The sequence below is a fragment of the Delphinus delphis genome, chromosome 4 (assembly GCF_949987515.2).
Source record: "Delphinus delphis chromosome 4, mDelDel1.2, whole genome shotgun sequence".
NCBI classification, from domain to species: domain Eukaryota; kingdom Metazoa; phylum Chordata; class Mammalia; order Artiodactyla; family Delphinidae; genus Delphinus; species Delphinus delphis.
In genome coordinates, this window is record NC_082686.1 from 2,928,577 (window position 1) to 2,940,604 (window position 12,028).

At 52.5% G+C, this 12,028-nt stretch overlaps 1 protein-coding gene across 1 annotated transcript in view; it reads right to left on the minus strand.

Moving 5' to 3' along the window:
• Positions 1 to 12,026, minus strand: part of PKNOX1 (PBX/knotted 1 homeobox 1) — a 51,591-nt gene extending 39,565 nt beyond the window's left edge. Inside the window, exon 1 of the mRNA XM_060010262.1 lies at positions 11,187 to 12,026. The gene's annotated coding sequence lies outside the window, so the exon portion shown is untranslated. The remainder of the gene's footprint in view (positions 1 to 11,186) is intronic.
• Positions 12,027 to 12,028: the final 2 nt, after the last annotated feature.

Consider the following 12,028-nt stretch of genomic DNA (forward strand, 5'->3'; position numbering starts at 1 on the left):
AGTCAGACATCTCCAAAATATCGTAACAATTACTGAAAAGGAAAGGAACTCCTCCTTCCTGCCCGATCAACATGTATGAGAAAGACATGATGCAGCCACCGTATGTTGCCAGCACATGGTAACGATACTACCCATGAGCATGTAAGAGTTGAAATGCTGGGCGATGAAGACCCCAATTGCAACCGTAAAGTTTATTTTCCAGAATTTCACTTTGGAGAAGAGCCATCTGGTGGTGTTGATCCAACAACTAAGCTTACAGAACAATCACCAACCATCACACCTCCATCCCCTGAGCTCCCCGTAATGCCTCCGGACCTCTCCCCCATGGCCACTCTTCCCAACCCCACCCGTCCCCCAAGTCCATTCTCCACACTGCAGCCCCAGTGATGGGGTTTCTTAAGGCTTTGCTGCTTTCCCTCTGCTATCAATTTTCAGAGTAACGTGCTGGTTCCCTAGCGTTCTCAAATAGTGACCAGTGAGGCTGTGATCCACGGGTTTAAACATGTAAAAAATAAGTACAGGGCTTCTCTGGTGGCGCAGTGGTTGAGAGTCCGCCTGCCGATGCAGGGGACACGGGTTCGTGCCCCGGTCTGGGAAGATCCCACATGCCGCGGAGCGGCTGGGCCCGTGAGCCATGGCTGCTGAGCCTGCGCGTCCGGAGCCTGTGCTCCGCAACGGGAGAGGCCACAACAGTGAGAGGCCCGCGTACCGCAAAAAAAAAAAATAATAAGTACAGCTTTTTTATATATGTATATATTTTCTGATGTTCCAAATTATCCCATCTTTTTCCAATGTAAGCCCCTTCAGTTACCTCCTACAGCTTTTAACGCACTCTACTAATTCTTTTTTTTTTTTTTTTTTGCGGTACGCGGGCCTCCCACCGCTGTGGCCCCTCCCGCCGCGGAGCACAGGCTCCGGACGCGCAGGCCCAGCAGCCACGGCTCACGGGCCCAGCCGCTCCGCGGCACGTGGGATCCTCCCGGACCGGGGCACGAACCCGTGTGCCCTGCATCGGCAGGCAGACTCTCAACCACTGCGTCACCTGGGAAGCCCTTTTTTTTCTTTTTTTTTTTGCGGTACGCGGGCCTCTCACTGTTGTGGCCTCTCCCGTTGCGGAGCACAGGCTCCGGACGCGCAGGCTCAGCGGCCATGGCTCACGGGCCCAGCCGCTCCGCGGCATGTGGGATCTTCCCGGACCCGGGCACGAACCCACGTCCCCTGCATCGGCAGGCGGACACTCAACCACTGCGCCACCAGGGAAGCCCTCTAGTAATTCTTGATAGCTTTCTTGCTTTCAGGTAAAACGAGATACTCCAGGCTCATATTGTTTATTTTCTATGTCAAACCCAGACTTTGCCATTGATCCAAGGGGCTTTGATTCCAATGGGAAATGATACGTAGAAACCACAATCCAGGTGCTGTGTGCTCATTGCTATTGGTTGGTCACTGTTTCTAGCCTTTCCAATGGACAGGGATAAGAAATGTTTTCTCATAAAAATTTTGTACAAACAAAATAACACTGATACCTCCAATTCAAATTTGGGATTACAGGGTATTTACTTTACTTCAAATTAATATTTGTATATCTCTTTTCTTACCCTGAAAATAATTTCCAAATGACAGTAACATAATGACCTATTTATCACTTTATATGTGTGTGTGTGTGTATATATATATATATATATAGTTTCAAAATAATATGAATATTACTACTAACAATACAAGTACTAAAAATTGTTTAAGATTTCTTTGTAGTTTCTTTGTCTTTAGGATTTATCCCACTAGGATAGATGTACAATCCAAGTTGTTTTGAAGTCACTGGAAATAATAATTCTCTGTGTACTTAAGCCACCAATTCAATTCCTAGTTAGGTTCTTGTTCTTTCTTTCTTTTTTTTTTTTGGCTGTGCTGGGTCTTTGTTGCTGTGCGTGGGCTTTCTCTAGTTGCGGCGAGCGGGGGCTACTCTTCGTTCGTTTTGGTTCGTGTGCTTCTCATTGTGGTGGCTTCCCTTGCTGCAGAGCACGGGGTCTAAGTGCACAGGTTTCAGTAGTTGTGGTGCACGGGTTTAGTTGCTCCGGGACATGTGGGATCATCCCGGACCAGAGATCGAACCCATGTCCCCTGCGTTTGCAGGCGGATTCTTAACCACTGGACCACCAGGGAAGTCCTCTTTTCTTTTTTTTTTTTTTAAGTATAATTTCCATGTTATTGTGTTTTCAGAGAATAGTATTTCTTCAGTCTTTAAGGACTTAGCTCCTTACTTGGGCTCTGGTGGAGGCCATGGGGCAGCACCCGCAGGTCTAAGTCAGGGTGGGAGTGTTCCAACCTTCCGGCTTCCCGAGAACCATTCTTGACTACCATGCTGTGCTCACACAGTAACGTACTTTCACATATAGCTTGGGAAGCACACAGGTGTCGAAAACACTTGCTTCGGAAAAGTCCCTGACGGCGTCGGCCTTTACTATGTTCCCAATGACGAACTTCTTAATGGGCTTATTCTTGGGCATGCATTGGGCACAGCTGGCTCGGCCCCTTTTGACATGACCATTTTTCCTTCTTTTCTTGGTCATCTTAGAAGCAAGGAGGCAAGGGAGCCCTAGTTAGATTCCTTTGATTCATTTTGCTTTAATTTTTAGGTAGTCCTCCCCCCTCCTTTTGATTTAATTTTACTATAGAAGATACGTTTGAAACCTAATCTATAACCCTGTCCCCTCCCTCTCCAATAAGGAACCTCATTTTAATAGTCTGGGGTTTAAGCTTTTTTATCATAAGCAAATAGTCATATCCTCTCTCAGATAAGAGTGCACACTCTTCTCAGCTCCGGGCCTTCCTTTTCTCACTTACCACATCCTAAAGGTGCTTCCCAGCAGGCTGTCATCACCTTCACTCCTGTTTACAGCTGCAGAGTGAGTACTACAGGTGTAGCAGACTCAGTGCAGTTATTTAACCAGCCCCTCTGTGGACATGGGTGTGTTTCCAAGTCTTCAAAGGGATCTTCTGGAAACCCAAATCTGATCAAGACACACCCACTTAAAACCCTTCAGAGGATTCCCACTGCCTACAAGATACAGATGATAACTTGTAACGCAGCATGACTGGGTCATTACTGTGCTCCTCCCTCCCCGCCCCCCATCGCCCCACTCTCCGCACCGCAAGCATACCAGGCCCTTCCAGGTTCTTCAGAGCCCTGGGCTTCCCCCAACCCCCAAAGCCTCTGAGCACAGTTCCCGCCCCCATCTGGACTGGTCACCCTAATCCTCGTCCCCTCGCCCACTCCTGTTCCCCTGGACCATTCACATCAGTCATCCCCATCTTAGAAGAGCTGCCCCTGACCTCCGACCCACATCTCAGAGCAAAACATGCCTCCCTTTTACAGTCTTTCCTACAGCTGTAATCTTACATTATTCCGATGGGCCTCGGATTAACTTGTGCCTTTACTACTTCCTGGCAGGAAGGAGCCGTGTCTGTCTTTGTTCACCATTATACTCCCCACCGCCGTGGCAATGTCTGGTACACAGCAGGTGCACAGTCATTTTGTTAGTGAATGGTTGTTACATGTAACACAGTAAGTATCTGTTCCATGAAAATCTGACCTAACTCACGCCAGTGCCTTTTTAAAATGATAAATCTTGGGACTTCCCTCGTGGCACAGTGGTTAAGAATCCGCCTGCCAATGCAAGGGACACGGGTTCGAGTCCTGGTCCGGGAAGATCCCATATGCCGCAGAGCAGCTAAGCCCATGCGCCACAACTACCGAGCCTGTGCTCTAGAGCCCACGAGCCACAACTACTGAGCCTGCATGCCACAACTACTGAAGCCCGCACATCTAGAGCCCGTGCTCCACAACAAGAGAAGCCATTGCAATGAGAAGCCCGTGCACCACAACAAAGAGTAGCCCCCGCTCGCCGCAACTAGAGAAAGCCTGTGCGCAGCAATGAAGACGCAACACAGCCATAAATAAATAAATAAAAATTTTTTTAAAAAGAATTACTAAAAAAAATTTAAAAAGATAAATCTTGACTACCTTTCTCCATTTCATCTAAAGTTGCTGGTCTGTACAAGTTTTCTACCTCCAAGTTCAATTCTTATTTATTTATTTAGTTGCACTGGGTCTTAGTTGTGGCAGGCGGACTCCTTAGCTGCGGCATGCAAACTCTCAGTTGCGGCATGCATGTGGGATCTAGTTCCCTAACCAGGGATCGAACCTGGGCCCCCTGCATTGGGAGCTCGGGGTCTTATCCACTGCGTAACCATGGAAGTCCCTCCAAGGTCAATTCTGATCATTTATATCTTCTTCATAAACTATCCACAGCTTTTCAAATTTACTGCCATCAAATTGTACATGGATGTTCTCACTTGTAAAATTTTCATATTTGTAGTCATATCCCTTTTTATTTTGTTTTAAATTTATTAATTTATTTTTGGCTGTGTTGGGTCTTCATTGCTGTGCGTGGGCCTTCTCTAGCTGCTGCGAGCAGGGGCTACTCTTCGTTGCGGTGCACGGGCTTCTCATTGCGGAGCACAGGCTCTAGGCGCGCAGGCTCAGTAGTTGTGGCGCACGGGCTTAGCTGCTCCGCGGCATGTGGGATCTTCCCGGACCAGGGCTCGAACCCGTGTCCCCTGCACTGGCAGGCGGATTCTTAACCACTGCACCACCAGGGAGGTCCCCATCCTCTTTTTCCTCTAAAATGTACTATGTATGGCTCTAGGGCTGTACAAAAACAGGCCACAGTGGGACGTGGCCCATAGGCCTGCAGTTTGCCAACCCCAGGCCTAAAGTTTAGCTGTCCCAAGAGACATGTTATACTTGACAAATATAACCCCAGCTACAGCGCACTCTCTAACTCAGTTTCGGTGATGTCAAGTCTCTTGCACTTTTCATTTCATCCACACACATGCTGGTGCGTCCAGGCAGCTCCCTCCCTCCCAGGCTGCCACGCCCACCCAGCTAGGCTTCAGTTTCCCAGCAGGGCACCTCCCCAGCTGCTCTCAGAAGCTGCTCTAAGAGTTCCACCAATTCCACTAACCGAGAAACACAGGAAATTCTGGGGTAATTTCAGTCTTAGTGGCTGTGAGACACTGGTTATGAAGCCAGAAAAGAGCTGGGAGACAATACAAACTATATCTCTAGATTTTAGGGGGCAGTTGCTTATCTTTCCCAAAACATTCAATTGATGATCCTTTTCTAAACCAACCTGTGCACTAATAAAGCTAAGAAAGCTGTCAAGGAACCCAAGACTCTCAAAATCCTATGTTCAAAACACCAGATCCTTTCTGAGACACCTTGCAGGACACCAGCTGCACGTCACTACAGTGCAATCAGTTTTCCTCCTGTGTGTGGGGTTGAGGTGACGGCCACTCGAGAACACCAGCCAGATGTCCCCTGCTTTCTGTCCTGGCTCCATGTCCCATCCCAGGGCGGTGTTCAGTCAAGAACTCATTCTGAGGAAAACAGTTATCAAGATATCACTTTATTTTTCAAGCAAGATTTTGGGAGGTACCACTTGAAGTTTAATATTCAAATAAAATCAGACGTTAAATCCTGTTAAAATCTATCCCCCCAAAATATTTCCAAGCCAACCACCTATGTCCCCAAGAGACACAGCAAAATTCTAACAACAAAGGTGTTTAATGGTTTCAGAACCCATTTCAGTAAATTCTGGGCTGAATGGCCTTTCACAGCTGATAGATTCGATTCACACCACAGCTCTGTCTTTAGGGCCATGACTATCACCGGCATCACTAAACACTGCTATTTAAAACTTTCATGACATACTTGCTACTGACGGTCAATGAATATGTTGTAGGAAAAACAGGAACCCCCACCCTTCAAGGCAAGGGCTCTTTCTTGGGACCATCTTTTCCCTAGGGCACCGTCTGAGCTCAGGGACAGAGCACCGTGGACGTCGGCCTGGCAGCACCATCCCTATCCTGATCGGGCTGGCGCTCAGCTTGGCAGCCCAGAGGATGATCAAATAAACATGGGAAACAACAAGACCTAAACGCTTGAAAGGCTTCACAACATCGGGCACGGCCAGAAAATAAAGAGACTGTAGGCAAATATTTAAAATGAGAAATGTGTCAATTATGTAAATACATGAAAACATATGTAATAACACTGACTAAAAACACAACTCAAAGGAGCTGAACTGATGAATTTGTAAAAATTTATGCCCATCCCATGAAACCCGGGTTCCACACAAGGCATTTTGGGAAATGCTGTTCTAGGTCAGTACTTCTCGACCAGGGGGGATTTTTGTCCCCCAGAAAACACTTGGCGATATCTGAAGACATTGTTGGTCGTCACAACTGGGGGTGGGGGCTCCTCTGGTGTCTGCTAAAATCCCACAACGCACAGGACACGAAGTACCCAGCCCCAAATGTCAGCGGGGCCCCAGCTTTGAACGCCTGCCGTAGAGGATCACAGGGGTGTTTCACTTAGGCTGCAATAAATTGTACTGAAATAAATATTTGTTTTATAGGGTTCTTTTTTATTTATTTATTTTTGGCTGCGTTGGGTCTTCGTTGCTGCGCGCGGGCTTTCTCCAGTTGTGGCAAGCAGGGGCTACTCTTCATTGTGATGCGTGGGCTTCTCATTTCTCATTGTGGTGGCTTCTCTTGTTGCGGAGCACGGGCTCTAGGCACACGGGCTTCAGTAGTTGTGGCACGTGGGCTCAGTAGTTGTGGCTCGCAGGCTCCAGAGCACAGGCTCAGTAGTTGTAGCACACGGGCTTAGTTGCTCTGCAGCATGTGGGATCTTCCCAGACCAGGGCTCGAACCCGTGTCCCCTGCATTGGCAGGCGTATTCTTAACCACTGCACCACCAGGGAAGCCCACGTATTTGTTTTTTAAAAAAACTGTTTACAAACACATAACTGAACTTAGACTATCGCAAAGTTAAATTCCTGATTTTTAATGCAAAAAAAATACAAACTTTGGGGGCTTCCCTGGTGGCGCAGTGGTTGAGAGTCCGCCTGCGGACGCAGGGGACACGGGTTTGTGCCCCGGTCCGGGAAGATCCCACATGCCGCGGAGCGGCTGGGCCCGTGAGCCATAGCCGCTGAGCCTGCGCGTCCGGAGCCTGGACTCCACAACGGGAGAGGCCATGACAGTGAGAGACCCGTGTAGCGCAAAAAAAAAAAAAAATACAAACTTTGGTAAAATGTCTCAGACAACATGTGACATATAGTGAGGGCTTGCCAAACTCTCGTGAAGGCATTGTCTCTGCAAGTCCGATCAGACTGTTCAGGAAGCTGCGATCACAATTCCTACCATCCACAGTCCCTTCCGAGTGACCCCACCCACCACTGCAGATCCTGCTGAAAGGAGCCCACCCCTCCCTGGGGAGAGCTCGGGGACCAGGAGCCCCTGGCGCCCAGGTCAGCACCTGGGGGACACGGTGGAAGGCGAGAGAGCTGTCACCCTGTCTCCAGGATGTGCGCTGGGAAACAGGAAGAGGATGAGGTGGGCAGAGCTGGGAAACAGAGAACATGCAGCAGACAGTGTGCAGAAGCAGTCAGTGGTTAAGAGCAACAGTGGAAGTGGACAGGGAAGGTCAAGACCAGGGTGGCAGCCGGATCCCGCCAGGGCCCAAGCCGCAGTTCCATCAGCCCCAAGGCCCAGCACTACCTTGGTCCCTGGACGCCGCTGGATTCCTTTTTTCCTTATTCCTGTGTGACCCTAAACCCCCGGACTTGAAGTCGGCCCGCTCCCTGCCGTCCTGGGGCCTGACTACAACAGCCAGGTGTCCATCAAAGACAGACACAAACGATAAAGGCAATTCCCACCATGTGCCCTGCAGCCTGCCACCAACAAGGCTCTGCTAGGCCAGAGGTTACACCAAATGACACACACCGTTTGGGTGGCAGGGTCGCCCTGAACAGAAATAATCCCCCAGACAGGAGCGCATCACCCCATACTGAGCAGCTCACCCTGAGGGGAGGGATGACAAGGCCTGCTGCTGGACCCGTCAGGACGAGCACACGCCAACACTGAAGGGAAGACTCAAGACAAAGGGCGTCTGAAAGGTTCACTAACTCACTGGCCCTCAATCCTGCAACGTGACTGATCAGTACTTTTCAAGATTCTGACAAAGCTGTAGGACCCTTTCCCCAAGGAATCCTAGATGGAAAGAAGCAGCCGCTCTGTCCCCTCCCCAAGTCCCCCAGACGCATCCTCAGGGCCACAGTGCTTCTGCATCAGGAGTCTAAAACCACCTCGTCAGACGGCAGGTCTGCTGGGTCAGTACCAGGCCCTCTGTGAGTGAAACTCCCAGAAAGAGTGACTAGACCAGCGGGGCTGACACACCGACACTAGGCGCGGCTGCTGGCGAGGGCACCCAGCAGCCAGGCGCCCTGTCCACTTGCTGGAGGGCAGACAGCACGGCCGGAGGGGCCTCATTTGATGCGGCCCTTTGCAGCCAGGCCTTTCCAACCAAACAACCATGCCTCCCAGCCCTTGAATGTTTATTCTAACAATTTCCAAACTGAACCTCTTCTACACTATATTTCACTTTCCACGTCTTCCTAAACAGATTGTACAAGACAGAACAGTAACCCATCACAGTTGTGAGTCATCACAACTGGTGTCAGGCAGTAAACCCACGTGGCCTCACCCCACTATGACCCCATACTGTGAAGCTTTGGGTTCCCTCGCTGCACTGTTTTTACTTCCTCGTCACCCTTGCCATCAGTATAAGCATCTGAAGAAGGAAGGAGGCACATACATATTCCTACTAAGGGATGGGCTGAGAGGAAACAGCCTTCCAGTGCAGAGGTTCTTAACTTGGTCTCTGTGAACCTGAATGAGAAAAAAAATCACATCTTTATTTGCAATAACATCTGGCTGAAAGTTAACACTCACTCAATTCCACCGGCAGACGTGAAACCCTGGAGAGCACCTGTGACTCTTCACCAACAGAAACCGCAGGTATTTGCACAAAGCATTAGCATCATATACTCAAGAAGAAGCTATTAGAGCCAGTGTTCAATCTGTTACTAAGTGAGCTACTAAAAAGCATGTAAAGAGATTTATCACCAGTTCGGTTCAGTATTTTGATAACTGTCTTTCAGTGTAATAGGTTCTCTTCTTGATCCTCTCTTATTTTTTCTAAACCGTTTGTAGGAGGAGAGGAGGAGTCTGGAGACGAGCAGAGCGCAGGGAAAGGTCCCCTGGGGCGCATGATTTGCATCAGTCCAGAAGTTTCAAGGTTTTCTTCTAAACAGTTTCAATTAGTTTGAAACAAAAGCGAAAGTTACAACCAGAATGTTACCTTTCACTAATCCTAAGTAATACTTTCCTAAAGTCACAAGACACTGATACGGAAATGTAAATGCAGGACACTGAGGACAGCTGTTTGCACCCAGTTCCATTAGTGCTGACACTTAAATCCTCAGCACAGAACGTTAATCTTCCGAATCGTACTTCACCTACCATATTTCAATTCCCACTTGTAAATCTCTGAAGTGGAAGAGTCCTTCCACTGCTGCCTTCCGAAAGCCCTGTGTCAGTCAATATCACACAGCCGTGCATCGCTGATTCAACCAAATACTGTAACTGAACGATCTACATACCACTCTCCACGCTCGGTATATTAAGAAAAAAAATGATGTAAGGCAGATCTGAGTCAGTGAGCCATCTTCCAAATGCATGTGCAACTAGACTTGAGAGTATCACCAGTAACTGACTGGCAAAATGCTTACATTTCACTGCGATTCTTCCATACAATATTCAAAATACTTCATATAAAATTATGTATTATATAAATACATAAATCCCTTTTCAATATGTCAGGAAAAATCATACAAGTATACCCAACGAAAGCTGAGGGTTTCATTTACCATAAAGTAGAAAGCACTCCCTTCCTAAGGAAAAACCAGTAGTTTCTATTAAAAACTAAGTCTTGGGGCTTCCCTGGTGGCGCAGTGGTTGAGAGTCCACCTGCCGATGCACGGGACACAGGTTCGTGCCCCGGTCCGGGAAGATCCCACATGCCACGGAGCGGCTGGGCCCGTGAGCCATGGCCGCTGAGCCTGCGCGTCCAGAGCCTGTGCTCCGCAACGGGAGAGGCCACAACAGTGGGAAGTCCGCGTACCGCAAAAAAACAAAAACAAAAAAACCTAAGTCTTGGGATCAAAATTAATTTTAACCCTCTTACGAATGGCAAATCTATCCTGGATGGTTGCAGGTGTGCGATCAAATTTACCAAATGCATATTCGCGCATGTATAGGTATCCCCCCCGCAAGGATCTGCCTTCTGCCCTTACTTGCGCCCCCAGTCCGCCCCGCCCCGCGCCGCCCCCGTCCGGGACTCCGACCCCAGCAGCACGCGCTGATACGCATTCTAGGAGTCAAACTTCAAGAAGGAGAACCTGGCTGGCCGAGCCTCGTAACCGCTAACAAAACGGCGTTTCAACAGCCCTGACGATGATATAAAGCAGACTAACGCTCCCTGCCTTTTCTGAAGTGACTCACGATCTCTTTCTAAAGGAATGTGGAATTCCAGCGAGTGGCCGGACCATGCCTGACGCGCCCAGGCCTCTACTTCACATCGGCTGTTTATTACTCGCGACGCATTTGTCACTCATTCCAGACACCGGGCACCCGGCTCCCTCCCAGCCTCGGACTCGGCGACGGCCAACGCAGTGCCTCGGTGACCCCCCCGAAGCACCCCCGCCGCCCCCGCGACGCCGGCCCCGCCCCCGCGCGCGCCCGCTCCAGGCCCCGCCCCCGCGCGCCTCCTCAGCCTGGGCCCCGCCCCCGCCGCGCGCCCCCGCGCCCCCCGCCCCGCCCGCGCAGGGGCGCGCGCCGCGCTCCGAGAGGGACGGTTAGGAGCGCGCGCCTCACCACGGGCCCCGCGCGGCGGCGGCGGCGGCGGCGGAGCCTTCCAGAAATTTCCGCGTCCCTAAGCCCACACCGAAAAACAAGCGGGGCGCGCCCCCGCGCCGGCCCGGCGGACAGCGCCCCTCCCCGCTGCCGCGGCTCCCCTCCCCCACCCGCGCCCCCTCCCCGCCCCCTGCCCCGGGCGGCGGGTCTGGCGCGGCCCTCCCGGGCGGCGGCAACCCGCGGAGACCCGGGCGGCGGCGGCGGCGGCGGGGCGGTGGCCGCGGCGCCTGCAGGCCGGCGTGATTGATAGTGACGGGGCGGCGGAGCGGCGGCGGCGGCAGAGCGGTTGAGTGACAGCTTACCTGGGTGCCAATCTTCATCACACTGACAAGCGGCTGCAGCAATCGGGACCCGCAGTGCCGCGCCCGCGTCCAACCGTCACGCCGACGCTGGGCCACGCGACACAGCCTCGCTCAATGGGAGGAGGGCGACGCCGACGCGCGCCGCATCAATATTCACAGAGGGGGCGGGGCCTTCCGGGCCCGGGCCCCGCCCCGTCCCGGCGCCGCGGCGGCCGGGGGCGGGGCCTGGCGCCGGGGGCGGAGAGTGAGCCGGGGGCTGGCGGCGGCCGGCCCCACCCCCGCCTCGCTCCCCAGTCGGGCCCCGCCCACGACCGCTGCGCCGCGGCGCGAGGAGAGGCCCACCCCGCTGGCCGCGAGCCCCGCCTCACTACTACGCAGATGGGGGCGTGGCCTTATCTCGCCATGCCCCCTCCGCTCGCCCCTCCTCGGCCAGGGGAGGTGTGTGGTGGGGCTCGGGTGGGCGAGACCATTCGCGATGGTCCGGCGGGGAGGGCGGGCTGTACCATCCGCGGGAGGAGCCTCGGGTCCTCTTCGCGCGCCAGGGCGCCGCGGGGCCCGGCCCCCCCGGGCTGCCCTCGGAGGCCGGGCCGCGCGGGCGTTTGGCGCCCAGGCCCCTACTCTGCGCAGCGCCCTCTTTGTGTACAGGCCCGCGGCAGCCCCCCGCTTTCTTCCCCGCGGATGCGCACGTGCGTCCCGAGCGCGGCGGCTGTGCCCAGAGACCCGCCTGACCCCGAGCGCCCTTAGCCCTGGTCCGGGCTCCAGCCACTGCAGCACGCTCGCCTCTGGTCTCGCGCTCTGCCCTCAGGCACCTGTCCCCCGGTGATCCACGCAAGGCCCAGTCT